The sequence below is a fragment of the Oncorhynchus mykiss genome, chromosome 25 (assembly GCF_057628025.1).
Source record: "Oncorhynchus mykiss isolate SJ-2025 chromosome 25, ASM5762802v1, whole genome shotgun sequence".
NCBI classification, from domain to species: domain Eukaryota; kingdom Metazoa; phylum Chordata; class Actinopteri; order Salmoniformes; family Salmonidae; genus Oncorhynchus; species Oncorhynchus mykiss.
The window spans coordinates 22291414-22306734 of NC_143046.1; the positions used below are offsets into that span (position 1 = coordinate 22291414).

Genomic DNA, 15321 nt, shown 5'->3' on the forward strand with positions numbered 1-15321 from the left:
AGTGGGCGGCCAAGCCTACAGTACAGGCAGAAAACTCCAAATTTAGAAGAAATATGAAAATTGTCAAATGCGGCTTCCTTTGCAAGGGAGACAGGCCCAGCCCCCCCCCCCCCCCACCCACCCACCCTGCCCCCTCCCTCCCCCGTAGATCTCCTTCTCAGACATTGCAGGTCATAGGCTGAGGTTACGGGGCCCTCACGCTAGCAAATCACAGAGCTCTGGGGGCTTTCCCTCATAGGTGCCTGCCCCTCGCCTCATATAAGGTCAAAGAAAAGTCTGTGCTCCCCAAGCCTTGCACCGGGAACCCCCTTCAACCAGTTGGGCTCACACATCGGCCATGGTAGCAGTGTTGGGAATCTCCCCAACACCTCCCACTTACACCTCCCACCCCCACCCAGGCCTCACCACTCAGCGTCAGCCACCGGGCCAAGTCTAGGACAGACAGCAACACAGGAGCCCCCGAGGACCAGGGCCACAGGCAAAAGACAGCAGCACAAAGGTAAGTCTGCCTCTGCTACACAGCCTTACATACACCCCCCTACGTACCGTATTTATTTGGAGAGTGAAGCTAAAACTTTTAATTTGGATCTATACTCCAGCATTCTGGACTGGAGATGAATTGTTTTATATGAGGAGAAAGTACAGAATGTCACCTTTTTATTTGAGAGTATTTTCATATATATATATTATACCGTTTAGAAATTAAAGCACTTTGTATCTAATCCCCCCATTTGAAGGTGTCTTAAGTATTTGGTTAAATTAATTTACAGTATATTAAAGTAGTAAAATGTTTAGTATTTGGTCCCATATTCCTAGCACACAATTACTACATAAAGCTTGTGACTTTACACACTTGTTGGATGCATTAGCAGTTTGTTTTAGATGTATTTCGGGTTATGTTGTGCTCAATATAAATGAATGGTAAATAATGTATTGTGTCATTTTGGAGTAACTTTTATTGTAAATAAGAATAGAATGTTTCTGAACACACACAAAGAGCATGCACCTCAAAGCATGCAAACCTTTCACCATTACCAATAACAGGAGAGGTTAGCATTTTGGGGGGTATGATCATTGTTCCTCTATAACTTTCTCACTAAGCATTATTCACAATTCATTAATATAAGTGAATTTGTCCAAATACTTGTGAAAAAACATATTAAAATGGGGGACTACATACATAAAGTGCTTTCATTTCTAAAACACATACTGTATGAAAAAAAAACTCAAATAATATGTGACATTCTGTACTGTCACCTCATATAAAACATTTCATCTCAAATCCAAAATGGTGGAGTATAGAGCCAAATGTACATATTTTAGCTTCACTGTCCAATTACATACTAGGGGAGTGTACATCTTTAGAGACAGGGTTCACTCCCCCAAAGTGGAAAATAGTCCACAGTTGACTGGTATATGTGACATATTGTATGGTCAAGTGATACCCTGATAGATGCTCATAGGTAGAAGTCTTGATGTGGCGGACGGGTAGGCGATCAACAGTGTACAAGGTTGAAGGTGACTGATAGAGAGTTCTTTGTCACCTGTCGTCTTCTCCTGTCTGTGCTGGAGGCTGAGGGCTGGATGACCTGGGGTCACTGTGTTTTTGACTGCCAGGCTCGTCTGTGGTCGCGCCACGGTGACATGTCTGTTGTAGCGCCACGGTGACATGTCTGTTGTGTCAGTGTGTCATGATGACAGAAAGCAGGCTAAACTGACACTGAGCTGATGAACAGCCAGGAGAAAGAGATGATGACTCTCACTGGGACACAGAATCAGTGTCACTCCAGTGTTACTCTTGGTACTGGTTGGTTTCAACCTTAACCTTGCTGCCATTGTCAGCAAGACAATGATTTACTGAGTTAGTGTGGGCGGGAGTGCATTAGGCTTCTTCAGTGAATACTTTACCTTGTGTTAGGTGACACAACAACTCATCTGAATGTGGTGGGGCCAGACGAGCACCACTAACAATGATCTCATTTCTATATTCTTGTGGTTTAATATAACAATCAATAAGAGTGTGGAGGTATAACCGAAGTTATAATCATTGCCTGGGTGGAGGTATAACCAAAGTTATAATCATTGCCTGGGTGGAGGTATAACTGAAGTTGTAATCCTGTCAGGGTGGAGGTATAACTGAAGTTGTAATCATGTCAGGGTGGAGGTATAACTGAAGTTGTAATCCTGTCAGGCTGGAGGTATAACTGAAGTTGTAATCCTGTCAGGCTGGAGGTATAACTGAAGTTGTAATCCTGTCAGGGTGGAGGTATAACTGAAGTTGTAATCCTGTCAGGGTGGAGGTATAACTGAAGTTGTAATCATGTCAGGGTGGAGGTATAACTGAAGTTGTAATCCTGTCAGGGTGGAGGTATAACTGAAGTTGTAATCATGTCAGGGTGGAGGTATAACTGAAGTTGTAATCCTGTCAGGCTGGAGGTATAACTGAAGTTGTAATCCTGTCAGGCTGGAGGTATAACTGAAGTTGTAATCCTGTCAGGGTGGAGGTATAACTGAAGTTGTAATCATTGTCTGGGTGGAGGTATAACTGAAGTTGTAATCATGTCAGGGTGGAGGTATAACTGAAGTTGTAATCCTGTCAGGCTGGAGGTATAACTGAAGTTGTAATCCTGTCAGGCTGGAGGTATAACTGAAGTTGTAATCCTGTCAGGCTGGAGGTATAACTGAAGTTGTAATCCTGTCAGGCTGGAGGTATAACTGAAGTTGTAATTCTGTCAGGCTGGAGGTATAACTGAAGTTGTAATCCTGTCAGGGTGGAGGTATAACTGAAGTTGTAATCCTGTCAGGCTGGAGGTATAACTGAAGTTGTAATCCTGTCAGGCTGGAGGTATAACTGAAGTTGTAATCCTGTCAGGGTGGAGGTATAACTGAAGTTGTAATCCTGTCAGGCTGGAGGTATAACTGAAGTTGTAATCCTGTCAGGGTGGAGGTATAACTGAAGTTGTAATCCTGTCAGGCTAGACAAGCAGCATTTACAGTCTCTGTTGTCCTTTTACTTATGTCATGGAAACAATGTGGTCACTTTTCACCTCTGCTATTTCAATATATGTGTGTTTACATGAAGGAGAGTGAAAGAGGTCAAGGTTGAGGGCTGATTAATATAATAAATAAATATAATGAAGTACTATTACCTGAACAATGGCAGACACTTTCTACTGGTGGGACTGTCCTATTACTCAGTTCCTTCACAACAAGTGGCTAGCAATACAGCCTGAATCTAATCACCATGGAAACTAAAAATAATGTGTTGTCTGCTTTATATTACCTCAACATGCTTAGCAATTCTATTAACTGTCTAAATTTAGTTCAAGATGTATCTGTTGTTTTCCTCTTTTGCTGCTTTAACTTTGATACAGGCCTGGTGTTTAGCTGTTTCCTATAAATCAGTGGTGTGATCCTGATTAATGCAGCACTTCATTGTGTCGGTTAGGTGGTTGATATTAGGCAGCTACACAACAGAACGACAGATGCCTCCACACACCGCTTCAGTGTCATAAGCAGACGTTTCTATAAACAAGGATGATACTCATTAACATTGTGACAGTCTACAAAATGTGTACACAAATGAATGCAACGCTGTAGCGTCTTCCGACATGAAGTTATCTTTCATCAGGGTATGAAAAGGGAAATGTGAACACAACGGAGACTGTGAGGGAGGGAGAGGAAACCGTCTGGAAGCCATCAAATCACAGAGCCTTTTCACATGACCCCGTAATGACCCTGGCTCTTCCTCCCCAGGGGACCCCCGTTCCCAGGGTCCCTCTCACATGTACACCAGGGTGGGAGGGGAAACAAGGGGTTAAGTCCTCAGAGAATGACAAAGACCTCTTTTCAGATGCTCAAAGGAGGACAGACAGAAAACCCTGGCCTGATCATACACACACCTACATACTGTATTCTCTCCCTCCCTCTCACTCTCAGGAACACACACACAATACCCCAGAGGTTGTTTGGTTCTCTTCTATACTGTCTATATGGGTGGGTGAGGTTATCTCCATACTTTGTCTTACCATCCTTTGGATGCTATAGCAGCTCAAGCAATTTTTCCGTAGCTACACCCTCACATTCATGATTCCATCTCTCTCTCTCTCTCTCAGCATTCTGGGAATGCTGAGAGATTGGGTTGTAAAATGCTTTTCCTGCTGGGCTTATATGACTCCTCAAAAAATAAACTAGATTGTCTTTTTGAAATCTCTGATTTATCTAGTCAGTTTAATGGCCACTGTTCTTTGCCTCTTACATGTTGCTAATTCCTTCTCTTATTTCATTGTGTGCATGTATGATGCACATTCACAACCTTTGACACCTGGCTGAAGAAATTGCCCAATTATTGCTCAATTCTGTTTATCCATGAGCCGTATGAGCGTAAGAAGGAACTTCACCCCCTGTGTAAGAAAGTCAGTCGTAAATCAGTTTATTATTCGTCTGTAGTGTTTTTAAGTCCATTATAGTTCTTGTTAATAGTGTATTATTCATCTGTAGTGTTTTAAGTCCATTATTGTTGTATTATTTTTCTTTAACTTTTATCTAACTAGGCCGGTCAGTTTAGAACAAATTCTTAATTACAATGACGGCCTACCCTGGCCAAACCCTAACCCGGACGATGCTGGGCCAATTGTGCGCCGCCCTATGGGAATCCCAATCACGGCCGGTTGTGATACAGCCTGGAATCGAACCAGGGTCTGCAGTGACGCCTCTAGCACTGAGATGCAGTGCCTTAGACCGCTGCACCACTCGGGAGCCCAAGATAGTGTATTATTCATCTGTAGTGTTTTTAAGTAAATTATAGTTCTTCATCATCTTTGTTTTATTTTCTGGCTATTCTAAAAAATAATTTACAATTCACTATCTAACCTACACACAAGCCAATGCGCGCACACACACACACACACACACACACACACACACACACACACACACACACACACACACACACACACACACACACACACACACACACACACACACACACACACACACACACACACACACACACACACACACACACACACACACACACACAACCTTCTTTGGCCCATTGTGATAAGAGATTCATCCTTTCTCAGAAATTCTCTCTCCGTCTTGAGCAATCCACCCAACCCAAATTACCAAAGTGCTGGGAATCCTGTGTTTATGGAAGGCATCTGAGGGAGCGTTGTGGGATCAGGCATGGGGGGGGGGCTCTGCTGTCCTGGATCTGGGATAGGATGAGAAACACAGCACATTGACCTACCATGGTGAAGATGGGGCATGTACTTTTAAGTCCAAACAAGACGGGCCCCCAAAAGTAGAAATATGCTTCAAGTAAACAGTTTATTATGTAAGAGACGCAGCCTTTGATTTCACAGCTTATTTGACTGTCGGTTAGGCATTAGCACAATCGATCACAGTAATAATTTATCCTCTGGATGGTTTAGTTAGACAGGGATGCACAAAGTTGCTTCCATAAGTTTCTGTCAAATACTACTCTGATCATAATGTCTCAATGTATATCCATGTGTTACAAAGTAAGGCCCACGTGAATGTTTACCATGACTATTCAATTAGCCTCTACTGTGACATTCATTTGTTTCTTTGTTCTTTGCCTCTGAATTCTGAGAGAGAGAGAGAGCTCAGAGGTACTAGAGAGGGCTGAGCTTCATCAACATCTGACTCATCCTCTGTGGTAGACACAGAGAGCAGGCAGAAGAGGGAGAAAGAAAAGAGGAGAGAGCGAGGGAGGCCCCCCCTCACCCTCCTCACGCTTCCTGCCTAGATGATTTAAGGAGATGGGGAGAAATGAGAGGGGACCTTAAAAGGCAATGTTTGGGCGTCCATTATCAGGCCATGGGTCTGTGTAAACACAGTGTCTGCCTGCACGTCTGTCTGTATATCTGTGGAGGTGAGCACTTTGGCACAAGCTTAGGCACTTCACAGTTAGAGACACTTGCACACACTCACTCACATACACACCAAAGTAAGCAAGTCCTGGCAATGTATTTTTCACCTTGTCACTTTCAAGTGATAGTTTCTTGACATCGGAGAAGAGTTGAAGTGAAAAAGGTTTACAAATCATTTTGACAGATGTTTAGGCTGGAAAGATCTTCAGTTATACGTTAAAATAGCCAGGTATTTAAATCAATGATATACAGAACATTACATTCATAACATCTAGCATATGCCATATACACGGCTCTTTCCATGACATACTGACCAGGTGAAAGCTATGATCCCTTATTGATGTCACTTGTTAAATCCACTTCAATCAGTGTAGATGAAGGGGGGGGGGGGGGGGATTCAATATTAGGAAATTGTTCATAATGTGTATAGCAAACTGTAGGCAAAGCTATATCCTTGCCTATACATGCATAGTAGTACAGACACCATTTAATACTCAGAAGAATGTGCACCATTGCTGTTGTATATGGCTAGATAACATTGATGTCATAACAACTACACTAGGTAAAACCGGATAAGTTCTAGCTACTCAAAAAACATGAGGAATCCCGAGTCCGTACGGGAGTTGCAGCGATGAGACAAGACAGTAACTGCTAACAAATGGATACCAAGAAATTGGGGAGAAAAAGGGGGTAAAAAATCGTTTTAAAAATGTCTCTCTACATACAGTATAAACCACTTGTTCAAATAAATCAATATGGTGAAGTGAACACGACATCATCTTTATAAGTCAAAGTAATTTAATAAGTACTTGAAATGTTTGAGTTTAGCAGTCCACCTTACTTAGAAACTATGATTTATCATTACTCAAATGTAACTGTAAGTTTCCTTTTACTCAGAGCCAGTCGATCAATAATATAACAATACTTTTAGCAAAAAAATGCATATTTAATTACAAATCCGTAGAAACTATGAGAATAAAAAAGGTTCAGAACTTTTGTGAAACATCACAGCACAGTTGAAAAATACAGTGCATTGGGAAAGTATTCAGACCCCTGACTTTTTCCACATTTTGTTACGTTACAGCCTAATTCTAAAATTGATTATATCGTTTTTTCCCTCATCAGTCTACACACAATGCTCCATAATGACAAAGCAAAAACAGTTTTTGTTATAAAGAATAGAACATTTAAGTACATAAGTATTCAGACCCTTTACTCAGGACTTTGATGAAGCACTTTCGGCAGTGATTACAGCCTTGAGTCTTCTTGGGTTTGACCCTACAAGCTTGGCACACCTGTATTTGAGGAGTTTCTTCCATTCTTCTCTGCAGATCCTCTCAAGCTCTCAGGTTGGATGGGGAGCGTTGCTGCACAGCTATTTTCAGGTCTTTCCAGAGATGTTCGATTAGGTTCAAGTCTGGGCTCTGGCTAGTCCACTCAAGGACATTCAGAGACCTGTCCCAAAGCCACTCCTGCATTGTCTTGGCTGTGTGCTTAGGCTTTTTGTCCTGTTGAAAGATGAACCTTCGCCCCAGTCTGAGGTCCTGAGCGGGTTTTCATCAAGGATCTCTCTCTACTTTGCTCAGTTCTTCTTTTACTCAATCCTGACAAGTCTCCCAGTCCCTGCCGCTGAAAAACATGCCCGCAGCATGATGCTGCCACCACCATGCTTCACCGTAGGGATGTTGCCAGGTTTCCTCCAGACATGACACTTGGTATTAAGGCCAAAGAGTTCAATCTTGGTTTCATCAGACCGGAGAATCTTGTTCCTCATGGTCTGAGAGTCCTTTAGGTGCCTTTTGGCAAACTCCAAGCGGGCTGTTGTGCCTTTTTCTGAAGAGTGGCTTCTGTTTGGCCACTCTACCATAAAGGCCTGATTGGTGGAGTGCTGCAGAGATGGTTGTCCTTCTGGAAGGTTCTCCACAAAGGAACTCTGGAGCTCTGTCAGAGTGACCATCGGGTTCTTGGTCACCTCCCTGACCAAGGCCCTTCTCCTCCGATTGCTCAGTTTTGCCTGGCGGCCAGCTCTAGGAAACCTGTTGCACTAAATATTTCTGAGTACAGTAACATAAAGTGATTTTATATTCATTACTGAAACCGATAGTCACTGTGACCCTGTAGGCCAGGGGTCCAGATTTGAGTTGTATCAGCTTGAAATTCTTTATTAACGCCCCCCATTAAGCCACCCCTCCAATATAATTTCCCAGTGGGCCTTGCCTTTTTGAGTGAATTGTGGAGTTACTACCCATGGCTGTATTTGTTAGTGACAGAGACATGGTTGTTGAATTTGTTCATTTTCAGTCCTGTGGCCTTCACCAAGTGAGTCCATAGGCAAATGTTATCATTATAATTCAACTCTTTATGACAAAACATTACATATCTCATAAAGTCTTATTTTGAGGCTTAGCTTAACTTGATTACAGTGGTCTGAAATTCATGGTTTGCAGGCCACATCGGGTCTGCAAGTAGGGTTGCAAAATTCCAGTAGCTTTCCCAAAATTCCCAGATTTTCAAAAAAAGGAGGATTTCCAGGAATCTTACATTTCCCAGGTTTTCCAGAAATCGCAGTAGTAACATAATTTTGCAACCCTACCTGCAAGTCACATTATTCTGCCTTGCAAAGTGATGTGTAATTCCTATTAGAATCCATCCAGAGTGGGGATATCCAACAGCTTAAATGTGTATCCACCAGCAGCCTGCATTCATAATGCCAGGGTCAGGAACAGTGGGAGGAGACTACCTAAACCATTTAAACTGGAATAACCATTTCAATTAGAGTTGCAAAAATTCTCACTAAATGATTGGATTAGTTTAAAAATGTATGTTATTTATCTTTGGGTAACATAAAATCAATCACTACATGCAAAACATGCAAATATACAGTATATATTTTTTTCAAAGAATCTACCTGCAGTAGAGAATACTGGGAAAGTTAATTCGTTATCATAACTTTTTTTTTAAATTGTTGGTGTGACTTCTCATTTAGTTTTGAGTCAGTATCAAGAACATTTAAGTAACAGTGACTTTGAGTTCAACTTACTAGAAGTATTTGAGTTGAAAATAGCTTTGGGTTTACAGTGTAATAGTCAAATGTTTTTAACAAGGAGCATGGGAAACAGGAAATGAATACAGAATGTGATGTTTATTGTTGGTTATTAAGTGTCTGTGGTATCAGTATCATTAGACACAGAGCATGGGAGAGTGTTGTGTTTGTTAGTAATGTTTTTTCGGCCTGTAGATATCTGTTTGGGTAAGACATTCGGGGTCCTGGATGAGACCTGTATCTACAGTGCATTCAGAAAGTTCACACACATCTCCACATGTTGTTGTGTTATATGCAGCCTGAATTGAAAATTGATTAAATTGAGATTTTCTGTCTCTGGCCTACACACAAATCCCCATAATGTCAAAGTGGAATAATGTTTTTAGAAATGTTTACAAATTACCCTGTCTGCTGCAATACTTCACTTTAGTCTCTGGTAGACTCCCAGCACGTTATTTAGGCAACACCTCACTTTAGTCTCTGGTAGACTCCCAGCACGTTATTTAGGCAACACCTCACTTTAGTCTCTGGTAGACTCCCAGCACTTTATTTAGGCAACACCTCACTTTAGTCTCTGGTAGACTCCCAGCACATTATTTAGGCAACACCTCGCTTTAGTCTGGTAGACTCCCAGCACGTTATTTAGGCAACACCTCACTTTAGTCTCTGGTAGACTCCCAGCACGTTATTTAGGCAACACCTCACTTTGGTCTCTGGTAGACTCCCAGCACATTATTTAGGCAACACCTCACTTTAGACTCTGGTAGACTCCCAGCGCGTTATTTAGGCAACACCTCGCTTTAGTCTCTGGTAGACTCCCAGCACGTTATTTAGACAATATGGCAGCCCTTCTTTGTGACTGCTCTTGGATTTTTCTGGCTTCTCCTTCACCTTCGCGCCCTTTTCCCTTTTATGTCAGTCAGTAGCATTCTGTGACTAGAAAAGGGAATGTATGCAGCCAGCCGACAAGAGAGGGAGAGGTGGAGGAGGGAGAGAGGTGGAGGAGGGGCATGCACGTTGAGCGCAGAGACAAACTATCTGCCTTCCTGCAAGAGCCTGAAAGAGTGAATGCTTATCGAAAGTTCAGCTACATTTTCCGGCTTAGAATTCCTTATAAGGGCAGAGGGAGGCTCCATGTGAGGTTGGTTGAGACAACCTCGAGCTCTTTCGTCTTGGGGAGAGCTCCAAATTGCTCTGGAATTCTCCCCTTGTTTCTTCTTTATTTTCTTCACCTCTTTTTGGTTTTGCTTTCCCTCGTTGGACTAAACTGAAAACTCCTTCAGTTGAATTACAGGAGATTTATTGTACTCCTAAATAGACCTCATCATAGCAGCTTTTGGACACTTAGTTTGGACTCTTGTCTGTGAGAACAACGTAGAGCATGGCTCTGTATAGGTCATCTCACTAAGCTAGTCAGTATCTCTACAGGCCATGCCTTAGCCACAAAATTAGACACCGCTATCCATGAGCCCATACTGTTGAGTGTCCAGTTCCTGTGTGTGTCTGTGTGAAGTCTTGTGAGTCTGCTGTCTGTCTGCTGGAACTAGTGTTGAACTGTTCTCTTCTATATCTATCCTATTTAATTGTGGGGTAAACAGCAGAGGTCTGCCGGGACCCACTGAACTAAAGAGCAGGACATACACTGTATCCCATTGGTGAGAATCACATGCGGTCCCACAGTTACATCAACCTAATCCTCCTCAGAGTTCAGAAATCATAGTTGTGATAGACAGCTGATGTCACTTCTTAGAAATGTTAATAATAATGCTTTCATGTAGAGTCTGGTGTGTCACTGTGAGTATCACAACTCCCATCCCTCATCCTGGGTCAACTCCCATCCCTCATCCTGGGTCAACTCCCATCCCTCATCCTGGGTCAACTCCCATCCCTCATCCTGGGTCAACTCCCATCCCACATCCTGGGTCAACTCCCATCCCTCATCCTGGGTCAACTCCCATCCCTCATCCTGGGTCAACTCCCATCCCTCATCCTGGGTCAACTCCCATCCCTCACCCCGGGTCAACTCCCATCCCTCACCCCGGGTCAACTCCCATCCCTCACCCCGGGTCAACTCCCATCCCTCATCCCGGGTCAACTCCCATCGCTCACTCCGGGTCAATTCCCATCGCTCACCCCGGGTCAACTCCCATCCCTCACCCTGGGTCAACTCCCATCCCTCATCCCGGGTCAACTCCCATCCCTGAAGGGCACAGTCAGTACGTCTGTCTAAGTTGGCTGAAAGTCACTGAGGGGAAGGCTGTGTATCAGATGATATCAGATCCAAGGAAATTTGTTTGAAACCTTCCTATCCCTAGCGTCCCACAACATCACTTCCCCCCGCGATAGAATAAGCTGATAGTGTGTTCTTTACTCTAATTCCACTATGGGTGTTGTTGACTCAGAGTTGTATTTTTACAACCAAGCATAATCACTAAATAAGTTACTGTAACTAAAATCAGATATAGTCTCTGAGCTCCATGGGAGTTTCCTCCTCCCTCCTCCCCCTGTTTCTCCTCCACCTTCTCCTCTTCGTGGTGGCTGAGGTCTGATGTTGGGAGGCAGGGCACTGTGGTGTCCTGACCTTAGTGATTCCCAGAGGCCCAGGGAGCTGGTAACCATGACACACAGTGACACACATTCTGCCCCTGCAACTAGCAACTAGCATAAACTAGCATAAACACCAACTAGCAACTAACATACATAAACTACCAACACATAAACTACCAACTAGCATAAACACAACACACATCTACAGTCAGTTATATTGTTATTATAATGTTAAAATATTTAATTAACTGGTTATCTTATCTAATGTATATGATTACACCAGTCTACATTCTAAATAAATAGCAATAAGAATCTACTGAGAAATGGTGCATGCCGACTTTAATTGAGAAAGGAGTGGGAGCAAGGCTAACGGGATGAGAAATGAGAAGTACCTATGCAGTGATTGAGCAAGAGATTTCAGAGTGGTATAGCTGAGGGAGGAATCCTGGATGTAGCATGAAGAGTAGAGGAAGTGTGTTTAGAACAGAGGGAGAGAGGGAGCTCCTGGTTGGGGTTTGGCTGGGTGTCCTGCAGGTAGGGGCTTAGTTTGGGTGATGCTGCTGGCACTCTACCCCATCTGCAGTTGCTGTGAGAAGAACGTGCTGGAACAGGAGATGGCACCACACCCTTACAGTCATTACGGCAGCATCTCTTAACAACATGCTGCTGATCAGAACTCTCTGTGGCCACAATCCAACATGGCTAAAGCTCCTGGAAAATCAGTGCCACAGGCATCCCAAAACATCCCCAGTACACCAATCCCTAGCAGTGAGGGACCGGGATATAGATAGGGGTAGGGTGGGATGGGCTAACAACTTGCACACAGGTGGGTGGGCTGTTGTGTGCAATGACGGGGGGGGGGGGGGGAGCAGGGTGCAAGGGGAACACGGACAGGATGGAGCAGCGTTTAAATATGCAGGCGGGAAGGCAAGCAGGGGTCAAAGTCGTTTCCTGTTCCCCAACAATAACGTTTACAACCCCCACATTCCCCAACATACAGCCAGCCAGCCTTACTCTTTATGGTACCACCTCTCTTACAGTTTCCAATTAGAAAAGAACTGTACAGACAAGACAACTTTCATAATTGAGTTCAGAATGTTTGCTTCATGTTGTTTGGTGAATGCCCTTAAGAATCCTTCCATTGCTCTTTTTTCCCTACAGGTCAGTCTGAGCTGGGGTCTTAGACAAGAATCAAACCAGAGAGGTTCTACCACCATCCACTTTGCTAGTCAAAACAACCCTTTTCTTTAGTGATGTGAAGAGAAGACAGGTAAGGTATGATTGGGTGGGTGGGTGTGCCAGAACATTGGCATTGATATTTTACTGTGTAACTCTATTGCTTGGTCTTCAGGCCCCAGGTGCAGTGCTGCATCTCTGGTCAATTGGGAGTCTGAGATGAAGCACTGTAGCTCGGGAAGGAGGGTGCTGCTACAGTGGGGTGAGCAGTCTGGGACAGAGGGATAGCTCTGTCTATCTCTATGCCTTATAATCATGGAGACCATGCATGGAAGCTGTTTATTGTGGCGATATGTGCTCAGAATATTAGGGAGGGAGGGCTCCCGTGACTGGTTCTGCCCCTCCCAGTCTCTCTCTCTTGCTCTCTTTCGCTTTCTCTCTCTCTCTCTCTCTCTCTCTCTCGCACTCTCTCTCTCTGTCTCTCGCAGGTCTGGACACATATCTGAGATAACAAATCATCATTCCACCCATGATGTTAACATGTTAATGGACCATTAAAGACTAGTTCCTGGTGTGTTTTCCATGCTATAATTTATCTCCTCCTCCTGAGTGCATTTACAGCATTACCCTGGGCTTTTCCTCGCCCCCGGGGTCCAGTTTTCCCAGGAATCCCTTGGGTAATCACAACGGGGATTCCTGGAAATACTGTTCTTGGGGGTGGGGCTTGACTACATGGATCTGGGATAGTAATACAATCTGCTTGTAATATGTTCCACAGGCATGTGGTTGCAACGTAATGTCATGTGAAAATGATATGACTGGGGAAGGACGATAAATAAACAGATGGAACTAGCTACTGCATACGGTACAGTATATCTTGATGCAAGGCAATTCTGGGTGCACACTCTGATGTAAATTACGCTACACCATTTTATATGCATTTCACTGTCAGAGGATCTTAATAAAGGCATATCATGTTATTTAACAGCTATTTATAACTCCACTTTTTCTTTTTTTTTTTATGGGCAATGTTGACACTGTGCAAATGTTAAAACTCAATAAAAGTTAACAATTCCAACATGTCTATCTCAGTCTTTCAACTTTATTGCAACACTGCAATTTTGATCATCATGTAAACTTGCTGGAATGACCCAAATCTAATTCTGGACAAACTGCCAAATATGAAAACAGTGCCCTCTACGTGTAGATATACACACTACACATTGCTTGTCAACATTTTCACCACAAGGGGTCAGAGTTGAGCCACTTCCTTACATGTACTAGGGGTAGGCCATCATCCTACATGTGCTACATCAGATTGCCATTATGGCAGACCAAAAATATTTGAGTCTTAACATATTTCAGTTCACATGGAGTAGCATTTAGACATAGAGGAAATGTGTATGAGTGTTTGTGGGCACTATTCTACAAACATCTTCAAGATGACAAGGAGCGTGTACCCCAAACGTGATGTTCTGTGTCCATTACAAGACGAGTTGAAACAATGTGTAAGTTTTAGACAAATAGATCTCCTTTGGTAGGAAAACCTAAATCACTGTTGTATGTATAAATGTATTAAAATGGGTAACTTGGACAAAGCTCATAGGACTACAGGCAGGGGACTGTTAATATAATATGTCAAACAATAAAAACCTTTATTTGGGCACTGGGAAAAGGGAGAAGAAAGTGCTTTGACATGAAATCACTTATGAAGAGATTTAGAAAATCTCTGGGAATGTAGCGTTCTTTTGGGCTCCAGAAACAGGTGCTATACAACCTTACCCCTTCAGGCATTCAGGAAGAACATGCGCCGGTGACTTGTGTCAAAGTAGGCGGGTAGATAGTCACATTCGTAATAGCTTCGCTACACAATATCATCTGTTCATCCATTGACCGTCTACTAGACATAGAACATTGTGCGGGCTGCAGAAATCTGAGCTTTGATATAAGAAAGACGAGCACCCCCTCGGTAAATGTTCCCTAGCTCTGCTGTCGCCTGCCTGCAGTCAGTTGTAAGATGGTCTTCACTGGAGGGGGAATGTAACAGGCACAGCGTATGAGTAGGAAGGCAGGCAACGAGAGACAGGGAGAGGGTGGCCCTTTAAAACTCACTCCCTTCAAGGTTATCTGGAGACACCTCTGGGATCTCATCCAATCAACAGGAGACTCCTCAGGGACCTCTTTCAACCATCTGGAGACTCCTCAGGGACATCTTCCAACCATCTGGAAACTCCTCAGGGACCTCTTTCAACCCTCTGGAGACTCCTCAGAGACCTCTTTCAACCATCTGGAGACTCCTCAGGGACCTCTTTCAATCATGTGGAGAATCCTCAGGGACCTCTTCCAACCAACTGTGGAAGCCCATTCCTCAAAGGAGGGTGGGGGAGGGGAGTGCACACTCACAGACACACAAGGCACTTCTGGGATGCCTATATGCTGTAAGCTCTTGGTCATGTTTGGCTCTACTTGCCAACTGGAATCCACTACTGTGTTGATTTGAAATGTTAATGTTGTTCCCTACTGTTGTTCCCTACTGTTGTTCCCTACTGTTGTTCCCTACTGTTGTTCCCTACTGTTGTTCCCTACTGTGAGAAACAGTGGAGACACAGAGAAGGTAATGTAATTCACAGCAGTAAATAAACATATTCATACTTTGAA

The 15321-nt window shown here is 43.5% G+C and overlaps 1 long non-coding RNA gene across 1 annotated transcript; it reads left to right on the forward strand.

Annotated features, from left to right (window-relative positions):
* The first annotated feature begins 283 nt into the window (after positions 1–283).
* LOC110504774 (uncharacterized) lies at positions 284–15321 on the forward strand. Its single transcript, XR_002470641.3, has 2 exons — positions 284–499; positions 12649–15321. It is a non-coding gene; the product is annotated as an uncharacterized LOC110504774 (long non-coding RNA).